Here is a 15,889-nt window from a genome sequence, read left to right on the forward strand (position 1 = left end):
CTATGTGTAGTATATCCACTCATTTGCCTATAAGCAACCAACCTACTAAAACTTGTGGGGAATAGAAGTTTTATCTGTTAAGTTCTACCTATCTTCCTTGAAACTTTCTAAATTTCTATTGATTTTTTTTTTTTTTTTTTTTTTTTTTGCATTATATCATTCTGGTGTTTTACCTAGGCTGTCTCAGGCTTCCTGGTCAAGATTTTCCTTTGTCATAATTTAGATTTTAGTTGCAGTTCTCCATTCTTTGGCATTTCTCCAACTTTCAGAAATGGTTACCAATTGGCATTAACGATTTAGAAGGTACTTCACATGGGTTTTGGTAAGACAGTTGTCAGGAACTGAAGCACATCCCCCTCTGTGGGAATTTAGTTGGCTAAACTGAGGAATTTAGCTGGCTAAGTCCAAGGTCAGCTCCTTTGCTGATATGAGCTGTGAAGAAAGCTAAAAGCAAAGCTGCCCCTCCTTTCCCTTGGGAGCTGCTTTTGAGCTGAGGCTCCATTGCTGGCCCCTGTGTGTGCTACAGCTGTACAGCAGTTACATCTGTGCCCAATCTCCTGATTCCATGAGTCTGGCCCTGGCCCTGACCCAGACCCAGACCCACCGGCTCAGCTTCTTGACTTGACCTTGGACCTGCCTCATCACTATGGAACTTGCTAGGTGGTTGCTGAACTGTACCTGATCCTGGTCGCTGTCTCTGCGCCCGATCCTGACCTGAACTTGTGGGTCTGCGTCCTGGCTCCTTGCTGGTGAGGTCACCGTTGGTGCCTGCCCTGCTACTGGGCTCGGCTCCCGATTCACCTTCTCTTGCGGAGCAGCCAGCCCTCGCTGCTGCCTGACAACTGTGGAGCACAAGTTATCCAGGTCAGTCCATTTACAAATGTTTTATTTGAATCATGATGCCTTTGCTGCAGATGCTAACTCTATCACTGTAATGCCAGGATAGGATGGAACTGTTTGTGTTTTCCACATCATTATGTACAGTATCATCTGCATGTAGAAATGGACCCAGGTTGAGGGTTTGCTTTGTTTTATTCTCAGTGTTTAAAATTTGTTCTTGCTGTTTTGAACCCCTATTGGGTACTGACATTTCATTCATTCACACAGAATCACATCAAATTGAAATTTGGCTCATTCCTTCTGCTCTTTCAGTTATATTATATTGATTTGTTATTTATGATTATTTACTTCTATTTTCTCCCTAGGGATAATACTTTAGCATTGAACTAAGTTTTCTTTTTCCAGCACTGGCTTCTTTATGTGTTTTCCCCATTTCTATGTCCAGAAATCTATTCTTGAGCAAATGCCAGTGTAGAAGGTTGGACTACATGACTCCTGAGGTCTATCTGTATTATTTTACGATTCTACGATTCATTTTGACTTTAAAGGTAGGTTCCCAGATACATCCCTAGTAGGTGCTCCTGTGTTTATGGAAATAGCCTGTTATGGAAATAGCTTATCTGGAAGCACCTGGAAGGTACTGATAATGGGAGAAAGATAGTTTCCATGTCTCCTATTCCAGAGTCCTGGTCAGAAACCAAGAGAGAGCATCCCTGAAGATTCCCTTAGTCTTCAGCACATAGCAGTGTTTCTAGGAATACTAGTACTGGCAATCAGAAAAAATAATCCACCAAAGCCAATGAATTCTGAACTGAGCTGCCAGCTCTCTATTTGAATTTGGATTTGCTTATGGTTCAGCTGCCAGTAGCACATTTGAGGTGTACAGATCTGTGGATCCACAACTCAAGTGTGGATTCCAGCTCTGATTTCATCTCCCTCCCTCCTAAAACCTTAAAGCACCAGAAGTGTAGGAGAAGGGAGAACGAGGATTCAGAGCCAATGATGCAACGAGGAGAAACAAACCTTTCTAACACAAGTCTTCTCTGTATAACAACTACAGAATGAAACTTGAGCATAGAATACTTAGCTTAAATCACAGAAGAATCTGTACTGATCATTAAATGCTAATATTGTATATTTAGAGATAAGTAATATGATAGTTACACACTATGGGACTATTGTCTGCAGAGCAGTATTGGTTATTAGACTATGAGTGGAATGTATAGGCCAAAGAACAGTACCCAACCCATAACTCAAATACCCAATAAAAGCATGGAATACATTTACCAGTAGTTATGAATTTTGGTTCCAGTTTTGTCTTTTGATGGTGTTTTGTAGTTTTCCGTTAAAGGTCTGGGCTGCCAGGTCAGAGACAGACAGATCAGATGAAGTGATTGATTTGTGAATAGTGTTGCCCTTCTGATAAGTGGGTATTTCTGACTTATGGACTGCTCTGAGGAAGTTCACTCTGCAATATAAGCTGTTGTTTGCTTTTGTCCACAGAGCTTCTATAGTAGCATGTAATGTACTGAATAAAACGTGTTATGTTCTGGGAGGGCTTTGAGATGAGAGCAAGATGAACATACTGTGCTGAGGGTGTGAGAAATGCATTGGAAAGGCTTGCATGTGTTGCTTAGGCACAGGCTAGGCTTATTCCATACACCCACACACCTACCAAATGGAAATTTGTTTCTGAGGAGTTTGAAAAGGAAGAGATTTATTTGAAGAGAAGAGGGAATTTGGAAGAGGAATTCAAATTTTGATCTTCTTCCAGGATAGATTATAATCTGAGGATTCGCTTTCAATATATGTTCCAGGATAGGGTAGTATGTGGTCAGGTCTTTGGCTTATAATACATTTATAAATACTAAAGAGAGGCTTATTCAAAAAAGAATCTATTTGCTAGAGGAGTGCTCTTGGTGTGTAGAAGTTATTGTAGAGTGGTCATGTGTGTATTGTATACATTCTTCCAACAAGTGCAGTGGTGTCTGAAGGTCTATCTGTGTGTCTTTTGGGAATATTCAGGACGAATTGGTTGTTGTTTGGAGATAATGCTTCATGAGTTTTCAATGCATTTTGTAGGACACCCTGTTTTGTATTCACCACTAACTCTAGAACACCGATGATGGTGAATGAAGAGGTGTATTTTACCTTTTCTTATCCTAGTTGCAACTGCGTGGCAACTTTTACTTTGTAGTTAGCTGACAGTGCAAGCATTAAGCATAAAACCCCTTTTAAGTTTCCTAAGTTTTTCTCTTGAATCTTCAGGGACTGCAAAAAATTGGCTTATTTCATTTCACCAAGTCATATTCAATATGTGATTAAATTTTCTGTTCCTAGCTGGATCTGTACCAGAACTTAAATATCTGGGCCCAAATTGCACAAAGTTCAGCTGAATTGAAGATATGCAAAGTTTTGGTGTTGATGGATCTGATCCATGTATGCCCTCTACCTAATTTGCAGTTTCTGCTATACTCTGCTTGTCTTATCACATTCTTATCCTTTTCTGCCAAATGTTCTAGTGCATTTAAGCAGTTAAAAAATGCCTCTACCCTACCCTCTGGTTTTGAGATCATGCTTCTTTCAGTGTGTCTTCTTTGTTTTGTTCCTGTTATTATTTCACAGACCTTTGTCTTTGGTACTTACAAGTACAGAAGGTTCAATGAAATCTCCATGATTTCCAAAATTATGGGATGTCTTGGAAGTGGAAAAAGTGTCTCCAAGGCTTATTTAGCTTTATTCTTGGAACCAAACATCTTGGGGCACAGAATGCAATAGCTCTCAAAAGTTGCTAAATCTTTCTCTATCCCTCAGGATATATGCAGTCACTGGGATTTTGTATTGATGATGTAGTGCCTCTGTCTGGTAGTTCAGCTGTCGCATTACTTACTGAAGAGAATTCCTGGAAGACGCAGAGAAATACCGTATTCCATATGAGAGTGTGGTTTGAATTAGGTTCTCCAGGAAAGAAGTTGACAAGTAATATGCCTTAGGTCTTCTTTAGCTTCTTACATGTGTGTCTGTTGCCAGATGACTGTTGCCATAGCTATCAGCTGCTTCCAGGAGAGGAGCCAGGAGCAGAAGGGAGAACGTGACTGGGGACTTAGTCACTCTTGTCCCCAGTCTGGGCAGATCGAGGGAATAAGCAGGAAGACCGTTCTCCTCAGCTAAGTGAATTGGCACACTCCTAGGAAAGAAGCAGCATAGAGCAAACATGCTAAGCCTGCTGGAAGGTTCTTTTAGAGACTGGCTGGCAAACCAGCTAGGATTTTTACAGATGGCTCTAGTGAACTGAAGTGATTTAATTCCAGTATAGCCTTGTCTGTTGTGCTACTTCTTTTTGACTGTTGAGTCTCTGTTACATTCACATTGATCATGTGGCACTTCTTTTGAAGAAGATCTTCCTATGTACAGGGGGAATTCTCTTCATCTTACTTTGGCTGTTTATTCCTGAGAACATTAGCCCAGAGGTGATCTGGTTAGAACAGACACATAATTCTGCACATCTTAAAAATTGTTTCAAATTGGCTTTTTCATGGAAAGAGAAAAGTACAGTACAACAGTAAAATATATACCTAGGCAGGTGATATAGAAAAGTATCATGAAAAAGTACTGAGAACTGAACAATTCAGGAAGGTTCTTTCTCTGGGATGACAGTGGTTCTGATCGTATGAGGAAGATCTTATTTCAAGTTTGATAACTGCTCATAATACATACAGGTAATGGATTTCAACATGCTTTCGATGAACAGAGTGTCATCAGAAAAATGTTCATTGGTCAAAATATGCATTTTTCACTCAGGAACTTAGAGGACTGGATAATAGTTAGATTAGGAAAAGTATTCCTGGGTTCAGGATGGAATTTTGGGGAATTTCCTTCCTAATTTGGAATTTACTTCCTTAATCCCACATTCATATCATTAGCTACTCTTTATCTTTAATGAATGTTATCTTTAATGAATTTATACATTTCAGTACTGATATTGATTAGACTTGTAATTATGTACTATCTGTTGATATGCCATTGAATCAAATTCTGAGAGCACAATAAAGTAATTTGGCAAATAGGTAGGAAAGGGACACTTCAAACTGAGAGCATGGAATGTTAATCAGAAAAACTGCAAATAATTAAATGCTTTTTGAGGCCACCTCTGCAGTGCTCTACTATCAACTAAAATTTTTCAGAACTAGTTTTTTTTAATTTGCCATGGTTGCTCTGCTTTAGCTTTAAGAATTCAACATGCATATGCATCTCCTATCTGACCACTAGGCTTATTTGTTAAGATCAATGTGACTCTCCAGCATTTAGTATTTTATTTACATTTGTGCTGCCTCAGGCAACACTTTCTCCCTTACTACATCCCTTTCTCCTGTATACATATGAACAAAATAGCATAAGAAACTTTCTGCCAATATTCACTTACATTTAAAATCCACTCACTTTTCACATGCTGACATACTTCTTGCATTGCTTTCTGTAAATGTCCTGCAGATTCAGCTGACTGGCCTGAAGGTACTTTGACAGACAGCTATATATATAAGCATTAGAAGAAAATTAATTTTAAACTTGTTAATGCAAATCTTTGCTCTAGAAGTATGTAAACACTTATTCAGTCTGGGAATAAAGAGGATCTCACATAGAACACCTGGACAATTAGCAAGTGAACAGTTCAGTAAGCCTGGGCTTAAAGTATATGCACATGTGAAAACTTGCACAAAAATGAATCAAACTACTTCTTTGGTACTTCTCTTATTTGGAGCTGTAGCAAATGCCAAAACACCCAAATAAAACTCTTCAGCCCAAGTTAAAGAGCTTAAAAATTCTGCTGTTATTGATCACATGAACATTTTCATCAGATTTAATAGAGCTGTGACTTCATGATCACTGATATTCCATTAGCAAGAAAGGTTACTGTAGTAAAGTAATCACTGCCATGTATTTTTTAGGCTTATCTTTGGATTGGCACTACCCTGCTAAAGGGAGGCAATATAAAAATCAGTATAAAGAAATATATATCACCATTATATATACCATATATCACCAAACTTGACATCCATAAATCCATGGGCCCTGATGGGATGCACCCACGAGTGCTGAGGGAGCTGGCGGATGTTATCGCTAGGCCACTCTCCATCATCTTGGAAAGGTCCTGGAGATCAGGAGAGGTGCCTGAGGACAGGAAGAAAGCCAGTGTCATGCCAGTCTTCAAAAAGGGCAAGAAGGAGGAGCCAGGAAACTACAGGCCTGTCAGCCTCACCTCCATCCCTGGAAAGCTGATGGAACAGCTCCTCCTGGAGGTCATCACTAAGCATCTGGAGGACAAGAAGGTGATCAGGAGTAGTCAGCATGGATTCACCAAAGGGAAATCATGCTTGACCAATCTGATAGCCTTCTATGACGGAATGAGTGGCTGGGTAGATGAGGGGAGAGCAGTGGATGTTGTCTCCCTGGACTTCAGCAAGGCTTTGGACACTGTCTCCCATCACATCCTCCTAGGTAAGCTCAGGAAGTGTGGGCTAGATGAGTGGACGGTGAGGTGGCTTGAGAACTGGCTGGATGGCCAAGCTCCGAGGGTTGTGGTGAATGGCGCAGAGTCAAGTTGGAGGCCTGTGGCTAGTGGTGTCCCCCAGGGGTCAGTCCTGGGTCCAGTCTTGTTCAATATATTCATCAATGACCTGGAGGAAGGGACAGAGTGCACCCTCAGCAAGTTTGCTGATGAGACTAAACTGGGGGGAGAGGCTAACACACCAGAAGACTGTGGTGCCATTCCGAGGGACCTGGACAGGCTGGAGAGGTGGGCGGAGAGGAACCTCCTGAAGTTCAACAAAGGCAAGTGCAAGGTCCTGCACTTGGGGAGGAAGAACCCCATGCAGCAGGACAGGCTGGGGGTTGACCTGCTGGAAAGCAGCTCTGCAGAGAAGGACCTGGGAGTGCTAGTGGACAACAAGTTAAGCATGAGCCAGCAGTGTGCCCTGGTGGCCAAGAAGGCCAATGGTCTCCTGGGGTGCACTAGGCAGAGTGTTGCCAGCAGGTGGAGGGAGGTGATCCTGCCCCTCTCCTCAGCCCTGGGGAGGCCTCACCTGGAGTCCTGTGTCCAGTTCTGGGCTCCCCAGTACAAGAGAGACATGGCACTCCTGGAGGGAGTCCAGCGGAGGGCTACCAAGATGATTAGAGGGCTGGAGCACCTCTCCTCTGAAGAAAGACTGCAAGAGCTGGGCCTGTTCAGCCTGGAGAGGAGAAGACTGAGAGGCGATCTGATCAATGTGTACAAGTATCTGAAGGGGGAGTGTCAAGAGGATGAGGCCAGCCTCTTCTCCGTGGTGCCCAGCAACAGGACAAGAGGCAATGGGCAGAAACTGAACCACAGGAAGTTCCACCTAAACCTGAGAAAAAACTTCTTCCCTGTGAGGGTGACAGAGCATTGGAACAGGTTGCCCAGAGAGGTAGTGGAGTCTCCTTCCCTGGAGATTTTCAAAACCCGTCTGGATGTGATCCTGGGCAATCTGCTCTAGAGGACCCTGCTTGAGCAGGGGAGGTTGGACTAGATGATCTCCAGAGGTCCCATCCAACCTAAACGATTCTGTGATTCTGTGATTATGGTAATAAACGGAGGAAAAAGGCCTAAATCAAGAAAAAGACTCACAGCGATAGCCACACACAAAATAGGGAAAAGTAGTATCCAAGAGACTTACTCAAGACATAAGAATAAATGGCTGAAAGGTTGCAGAATAAAAGTTTCTAGGTCATCAGACAAAGCATTATTTCATGTTATTTGGGTTTATAAATGAGGTTTTTCTTTTCTGACTGTGTAACAGAGGGACTTGCTCATACCTATTGAAGATGATCTCCTTGGAATGGAAACGGCAGACGCCTCAGCACTTACCTTTATGTTAAAAGTGCATGAGTACTGTCCTGGTTTCCAGCATATGCATGACTTATTAGTGACTGTTGCTGTTCTCTGTTGGCATGACTTTGTTTGAGCTGTCTGGACACAATCCTGTGCAACGTGCTCTAGGTGACTCCGCATAAGCAGGGGAGTTGGACTAGGTGATCTCCAGAGGTCTCTCCCAACCTCAGCCATTCTGTAATTCTGTGATTCAGTCATGAACATATGTGGAAGGTGGGTGTTGCCTCCCCAGCCTCATTAATACTGCTCAGAGCATTGTACTGCGCACTCTGTATTGAGCAGTGATGCTGTAGCTGCCTAGTTAATCCCCTTGCTGAAGTCAGCTCTACACTCGAAATACAACCAACCCCAAATACAGGGAGGACAGTTATTCATCAAGTAGCTAGGAGTGAGCAGTTTCATACTTCTGCTCCCCAAGGGGTCCAATAACAGGATGAGGAATTGACAAGAAGTATTAACCTATCTTGTATTAATGGCCTAATTTCCATTTATTTTTTCCCTCAAGAGCCAACAGATGCTGTAACAAGAGACACCATACTAAATGAGGTAGGCTATTGGTGTTTCCCAGTACCATAGTTTCTACTCTTTAAGTTAATTCACTAGAAGGAAAAGGCTGTTGTGACATTGTTCTGATAACAGGTCTCCTAATCTCTGGTCACAATTAACTGCTTGAGACTGTGAGAGTGGTAAATATTCATTTTAATTTGCTTGATTCTGATGCACATACAGTTTTATATTTTATTTGATTATTTATAGGGTTACAGCAAGAATCAGTGTGACACATTACTAGATTCTTATAAATAATGCATAGAAGGATTACGGAGTGATTAAAATTTTAGTGATTTACTTCCTGCAACTTCATAAAGAACATGCAACTGCTAGGAGCTAAGAGAACATAAGGTATGCTATACCTGCTGGACTCCATTCCTTAATGTTTTTATCCTCCCAACCCTTCTGTAAATCAGTTCAGTGTTTTTATCCCTATTTTACAGATGAGTAATAGAGGAAAAGAGATAAGGTGAGCACTGAAGTCAATAGGCAAGACAGGGGCATTGGCTTCCCACTGTTAAGCCTTTAACTTTCTTCTGTAGCTAGGCAAATTAATATTCATCAGGTTCCAGACAGGTTAGCCACTGAGTCATTGGTGAAAAGTTTTATTATTGTTTAATTGAATTATTGTCTGATGGAACTGAATTTTATTATTGTCTAATTAATGTAACCTGGAGTATACTTGATATCAAGATAAAATGTCCACACCAACATCACAGCTGATTTTAAAATCACTACTGCTTGAGGGTTTATTAGATTAAAATAATCCCCTTCCGTTTCATCTGTCCTTCTTTTAAATTCACAGAAACTTGCTTTCTCCAGGGACATGCATCCCTTACCTGGGAGGTAGACCACATTTGTTCTTCGTATTATTTTTCAAGACCTTTATTAGTTAGATTTTCTATGAGATCACTGTTAATGATCTCTGGAGGTAATGATCTGGCAAAGGTTAATGACTCTCCTCATACAGGAAATATTGCAATTTAGTTCTACTTCTAAATGAAGGTGTTGATTCCTATGGGTAAAAAACCTTTATGGCTCAACTAAACTTTAAATGGAGTATTGTAAAGGCTGAGAGAGCCAACATTTCACTTGGCATATTTTGAATATATTCCCTGTATATATTTTCTAGTGTGTACACACAGTGGAAATTGTCCACACAAATTTAATCTATTTTTTTATTTAGAAAATGTAAACTTTTAACTTGCACAAGAACTGTGCCTTAACTTAACGTACATAGTCATTCTTTCTTCTGCTTGAGCAAGTGTCAGATAGCTCCAAGCTGTACAATATGTTGCAAACATTAACAAATTCACCTTTACATCACTGACAAGTAATACGGAGTATCACTAGACCAATCTTCGGACAAAGAAAATCAAGGTGCACAACAGTGATTTGTGCCACTTACGATATCCTACCTCTAGTTAAGTGCCCGACTGAAATGTTACAAACAGAAGTAGCACACAGTTTACCAGACAATCTGCTGAAGATGTTGTAGAAGTGGAGCATAAGCTAATATGCTGAGCTTCTTTCCAGTTGGGTAGCCGTTCATCTAAAAACTCTAATTATTATTTATGGATATAAGTCAACTATTTCTGAAAAGTGTGAGTCTAAAAAGGAAGTAATAGAAATTTTCCTTTAATGTGCACATTTTTCAGCCATGTAATACAATTATATTTCAACATTTGATGTGAAAGTCTTCTTGATTAATTCTGAACCTAAACACAAGTGAGAAACCTCTTTCTTTCCTACGTTACACAATACTATATTGAGCATTGGATAGTATATGGACAATGTTATATATTTGCATAGCAAGATAGTTATAAACATATATATACATAGCATATATATACATAGCAAGATAGTTATAAACACATCTTACAATGATACATAGCTTATATGGAGATTTTAAATAAAGGAATTTAAAAGAAGGAGAGTTAAAAATAGAATAAAAAACAAAACCAGAAAACATACTATTTACTCAGCATGAGGTAAATGTCTCACAGAACTTCACTGGTCATACGTGCACATAATCACTTCTTATTCCCTGCTGTGATGTTCTGGTTTCCACTGTTACAGGGGAAGTCATCATTAAAAAAACCAGAAAACCTTTCCCAAAGCTTTATTATAAATAGTTTAAAAAAAAACCCCACAGCATATCACATTTTAGCTTGTAATAAATCTTCAGTTTTTTAACAAAACCTAATTTAGGTCTGAGCTACTGGAGACTCTATTTGTTGTATCAAGCAAGGTGGTTGAAGCAATTCATCAACATGATATCTGAGCACCAAATAGAGTATTGTAGTCTAGGTTCCAGGAGGGTGATCATAAAACACATTTTTTTAAGTGATGAAATGAGAAGCACCCAGTTTTCCTTTTACTAATGTTCTACTGCAAATATCCTGGTTCATCTTTGCCTTACTGATTAGCTGCCTGACTCTTCTCTGTCTTGGGCATTGTGAAGGAGAAAACAAAACAAGTAGGCAAAAAAAAGCCAAGAAGGTACAGTATGTTCATTTCAACTTGTGCTTCATACACAATTATTGGTGACAATTTCACATATCTTACCCAACACCAAATACAGCGAGAGGTCAAATCAGTATTTAAACGGACATTCTAAATGGAAATGAGCTGCAAGTCATTTAGACACGCTTACTGCATGCAGATTCTTGGCCCTCAATAATGGTGGTGCAGAAGGAGCCTGAAAATAAAACCTGTAAATACTGATTCCTCTTATACTTGAAAGCAAAGCTGATGCATATGTATTTCATTATCTTGTGTCTGTCTGTCTCAAAGATAAAAATAGGAATATTTCCTCACAGCGTGTTTCTGAAGTGATGGCACTTCTGCCTGTTTTCTTCAAAATGCTAGTGCCATAGCCCAACACGTTGCAGGTTTGGACACTTCTCCTGCTATCTATCTGGTTTAATTTTCCTTTACTTAATTTCACTTTATTTCTATTCTGTAAATGAGTCCTTATGCCAATAGATTTAGTGGTTATTACTGGATTTCATACACTCTCTTTCTTCAACTTTAGCTGCCATATGGCTGATACCAGTATAACCAGTACCTGCTACTCTTAATGTCTTGGCGACATGGAACTTGCTACTGCATGCGGGTTAGAGCTTGTATTCTTCCGCTTCTGCTGTACTGGCTGACACCCCCTGAGCTAAAAGATGTTTCCGCTTGAAAATGCGGTCCTGAAATAGAACCATCCCCTGAAAATATCTCCTGCATTTCTGAACACAATGTTCTGTGACTGTTATTGCCCCTTCTATGCTTGCCTTCCAAAAATATTCCAGTAGGCAAGCTTGCCAGCAAAGATGTTACACATATCCTCCCAGGAACGAACACATGCTATGTGTTTGGTGTAGCCAATCAAAGCTGAACAGTACAGCTGGAATTTCAAATAGCAAATCCTTACAGCTAAGTACTTGTGGAAGAGTCACTAAATTTATCTGGGAAATAAGCTTGAATAGCAAACTAATTCAACAAAATCGTGATCTGCTTGTCAAGTCAGAAAGAGAAAAAAAAAGCAAGACTTGTCAGGGTATTCTCTGGAACATTTTTGCCTCTGATTGACACATAATTAAGTAGTTCCAAGAATCCTAACGCAGATACTAGTCCATTCATCAAATCTTTGTCTTAAAATCAGTCTTTCATCTATTCAGTTTTCATTTTTTCCTAGGTTCCTTTAGTTTGTTCGGTTCTTTTGTGTTAGTAAGCAGTCCAGGACCAAATACCATATTCTCAATGTGATTTCACTGAAACAGCACAGAGAAGCTATTAACTCCTTGCTCTGTGATACAAAACTTGTGCAACAGCATCCTTTCCTTTCCTTTCCTGCATTGCTGCTTTTCATTTTGGCTGCCACAGGTGCAGATTGTATTTAGTGACAGCAAATAAAGACAGAGCCTATTATGGGAAAATACATTTTAGGGGCTCATTTTAGGCTATTCAGTGAAATTTATTTCAGGTTGCCACTTTCAGAACGGAGCTTAGGAACTGTTTTGAGGACTTTCTCATTACTCAGTAGTATAATGAGAAGCTTCTGAGACAGTTAAAGCCCAGAAGAAAGGTTTGAACAAACAGGCTAGGAATTTTCATTGTCCTTGAATGTGTGTAATATTCTAAACTCACCTTGTCTACAAAGGATGTGTTCTCAAGACAGAGTTGGAGAGTGCATGCATTTAAACGCAAGCCCATCACTATCATTTGTTTTACTTGGTCCAAAAGCTGTTTGTCTCCCAAATCTCTTAGATAGGAAGCAGAATTTGAGTTTAAGTGATAGGGAATTGGTTTCCTGAAGCATGACAAGCTAAACTAAACAAGTAGTTGTGAAGAATCAAATGTACCTACCATATAGCCATGGCTTTGTTGTGTATAAGAGAAAAACTAGGGGAGCAAGCTGTAAAAGTGATAAATTCTTGTCTGGTGACCTCGAATACCTGCTCCTCTATCCAAATACTATGTGTAGAGTAGGGAATTAGAAGAGAACAAGGTGAAAGGACTGAGAGCCACAACGCATATTTAGAAAATGATTTTGCCCTACTACATTGATTGCATAGCCTTTTTCAGAGGTGCAGACACTCAGAATCCTATAGAAATCAGATTCTTGTCATTATTTTGCTGATTTTAACTGTCCATGTTGTTTTTTTGTTTCTTGCTTATATTCTATACTTAATCAGAAAGTCACTGTTATAAATCTTAATTAAACAGAGATCCCGAAACAGCCCGCACTTCCTTCCTTTCATCTACTCCCCTTTTTTCCTATTCATTAACCAGCTGGTGAAGTGCTCAGAATACTTTTCCTTTGTTTCTCACCGTTTTCGTTAGAAGAGTTTTAAATTCAGATTTCCAAAATTCTTGCCTGATGGTATCAGCAGATCTGGTGATAAACTTCTGAGTCGTCTTTACTGTTTCACTGCCAAATTCAATCTAAGTGAAAAATGCAAAACAAAGAGAACCTACCATCTCATTATAGGATGAGCCAACAGCAAGATGCAGAAAAGACAGAATGACCACTACTTACAGTGAGTACATACAGACTTTTTGCGTCTCAGACGACACATGAGATGATATCTGTATCTCACCAAAAATTGCCTTCCTGATATTTTGATTTAGTTTTTCCCATGAAGTGTCACCCATTGTACAAAGTTATCCAAGAAAAGTGGGTTACCCTTCATTTCTTTTCCTCAAGGCTTTCTGTTATAGCAGCTTTCCCTCAGAACAGCTACATCTGTGTGTGGCTGCCTCTGTGCTCCTCCCTGAACTCACAGAAGAATGGGATAGCCTAGTCCCTTAAAGGCATGTGGTAGTACCATGATCATTTTGTCTGTTGGGCTGTCTATTACTGGGCAGACAAGTTCTTGTGGGTGACGGGATGGAGAGAAGGATGAAAGAGAGGAGATGTTTATAGTACAAAGTACGTCATATAGGCTGATTTATAGTTAAAAAGATTAATTCATTCCTCTTTCATGCTGAAATGCATTTCCTTTTCATCTTCATCTTTACACAACAGTAAATGGAAGAACTGACATGAGGAGTGACAACATTTATAGTTGTGACAACTTCTCTGACAGTCCTGTATTTTATTAGGGAGCATTACAGTATTTTCAGGAAAGGTGTACAATCACTCTATTGACAAATATTTTTTCTTTTTTACATTAGGAAGCAAGAGTCGAATGAATATGATGGCCAAATGTTCTGGATTTTGCTAGTGGGTGTTATATTATAATGTAATTTCCAGGTAGAGACAAAGCAAAGCAAAATCTTCAGTTTAAATGTCCCATACTATAAAGGTGTTCAAAGTGTGGATTTAAATACTCTAATTTGATGATCTTTCTTCTGTAAATCAGATGCAGCCTTCAGACTTCTGGCTGGCCAAACGTGGCTGTTCCTGGTACAATATCAGGGCATTAATTTTGATTTAACTAGCTGAAAAATCACTAGCTGCATGGCAAGAGAAACTAAATTTTCAAGTGACAGTTCATTTTATGGACCATTGTTTTGGGTTTCCTAAAATGAGACGCCATAAAGAAGCCTGAATGTTCAGAAAAAGCACAACAAATCACGTGAAGGTTTTCCAGAGGTTTGTGTTGAAAAGTTTTATTTCCTCTATAACAGCCTAGAATAAAATCATTTTTATAGTGAGTTAGGGTCGACAGTCTGATAGATCTAGGCAAAGATCTCTTTCTCTCTTAGGAGATGTATCTCAGTATTTTTGAACTTATTGGTTATAATACTAACAACTCCCAACTAAACCCACCGAAAATACTGCATCAAACTACCTCAGTGAGGACACACAAACTTGCTTATTATTGACGAAGACTTTTCCAGAAATCTGTCACTGAAAGCACCTCTGGAATCTTTTAACAGCTTAAGCGATTGTAGAACGTTAATAAATTCTGTAACATGCAGCTTTTCAGTGCTGCTGTCCCTTTTGAAATCCATCAGATAGAGTGATTAAATCTGCATCAATTATGTAGTATAATTAATCAATAGGGCATAGAGGACTGTGGTGAAGTGCTGATTAATTTATATTTTAGGTGCTCACATTTCTTGCTTGCAGCTTACCTGAGAAGTACATTAATCAATCTGGCTGTACAGACAGAAGTAGTTTTAAACAAAGATACCATAGCTACTTCTATTCCTACTGCCACTTACTAAATTCGGTGCTCCCAACCTAATAGCACCTCTTTGCTAGCCACCATTTTGTGGACAGAAGATACCTGTCCACAGATACCTGTGTCCGGAATAGGATTTAGGCATCAAAGTGAAGTTTAAGATCCTAAACTTAAGCTCAAACATGCCAGCCTGAAAACCCTGTTCAACTACCATTTAATTTCAGAAGTCTCTAAACTCCCTAAGTATTCAGCTTATCAGTTTCCCAGGCATCTGATATTCTTCTCTTCATACATAAAAGTGGTGATGAATGAAATGAACAATTTAAACTAAGTGTAATCAGGCTGCAGAAAGTAGGCATCACTTCAGTGTCTGTCTTTGGTGGGCAATCTCAGATGTGTAACATGAACAGAGAAAACTGGAGTCTTCAGAGTTACAAACACTGTTTTGATTGCAAATAGGAGAAGAGCTGATATTATGATGGCTGCCCTGTTTGGTGTGTGCTTGCCCACACTTCAGGACCCAGGGCTTCAAATGTTATGCCTTGAGAGAGGCAGGTACTTAAAAGGAAGTTCTGGATTCCAAACAGGAATCAGACTTCTGAAAAGGAATAAAATAACTGTAATGATGACTTTGAGGCCACTATCTCCTTTTCAGATCCATCCGAAGAATGATCAGACCAAGATATTCGTAAAAGCAATATAAATATCTGAACTACTAGTCAATATCCTCTGTTAGAACAAATTAATGCAACAGTTACAGGAGTTCTATCCTTGTGTTTCATCACACTTTCCCTTTATGTCTGATCCCCAATTTATACAGTCACTTTCTGTTTTTTCTAGTGCTGCTCAAAATTGTTATTTTCCAGCCTAGTTTAGGTTTTTTTTTTTTTTTTGCGTTTCCTCTATAATTCCTCCAAATTCTGGGAAGAGCTGTTTGATTATAAAAGAGGAGAAGAGAGAGAGCGAG

The 15,889-nt window shown here is 39.6% G+C and overlaps 1 long non-coding RNA gene across 1 annotated transcript in view; it reads left to right on the top strand.

Annotated features, from left to right (window-relative positions):
* Positions 1-579: 579 nt before the first annotated feature.
* Positions 580-15,889, top strand: part of LOC104141259 (uncharacterized) — a 34,951-nt gene continuing 19,641 nt past the window's right edge. The window contains exon 1 of the long non-coding RNA XR_693501.2: positions 580-864. This is a non-coding gene — a long non-coding RNA (uncharacterized lncRNA). The remainder of the gene's footprint in view (positions 865-15,889) is intronic.

The sequence above is a fragment of the Struthio camelus genome, chromosome 5 (assembly GCF_040807025.1).
Source record: "Struthio camelus isolate bStrCam1 chromosome 5, bStrCam1.hap1, whole genome shotgun sequence".
Classification (NCBI taxonomy): Eukaryota; Metazoa; Chordata; class Aves; order Struthioniformes; family Struthionidae; genus Struthio; species Struthio camelus.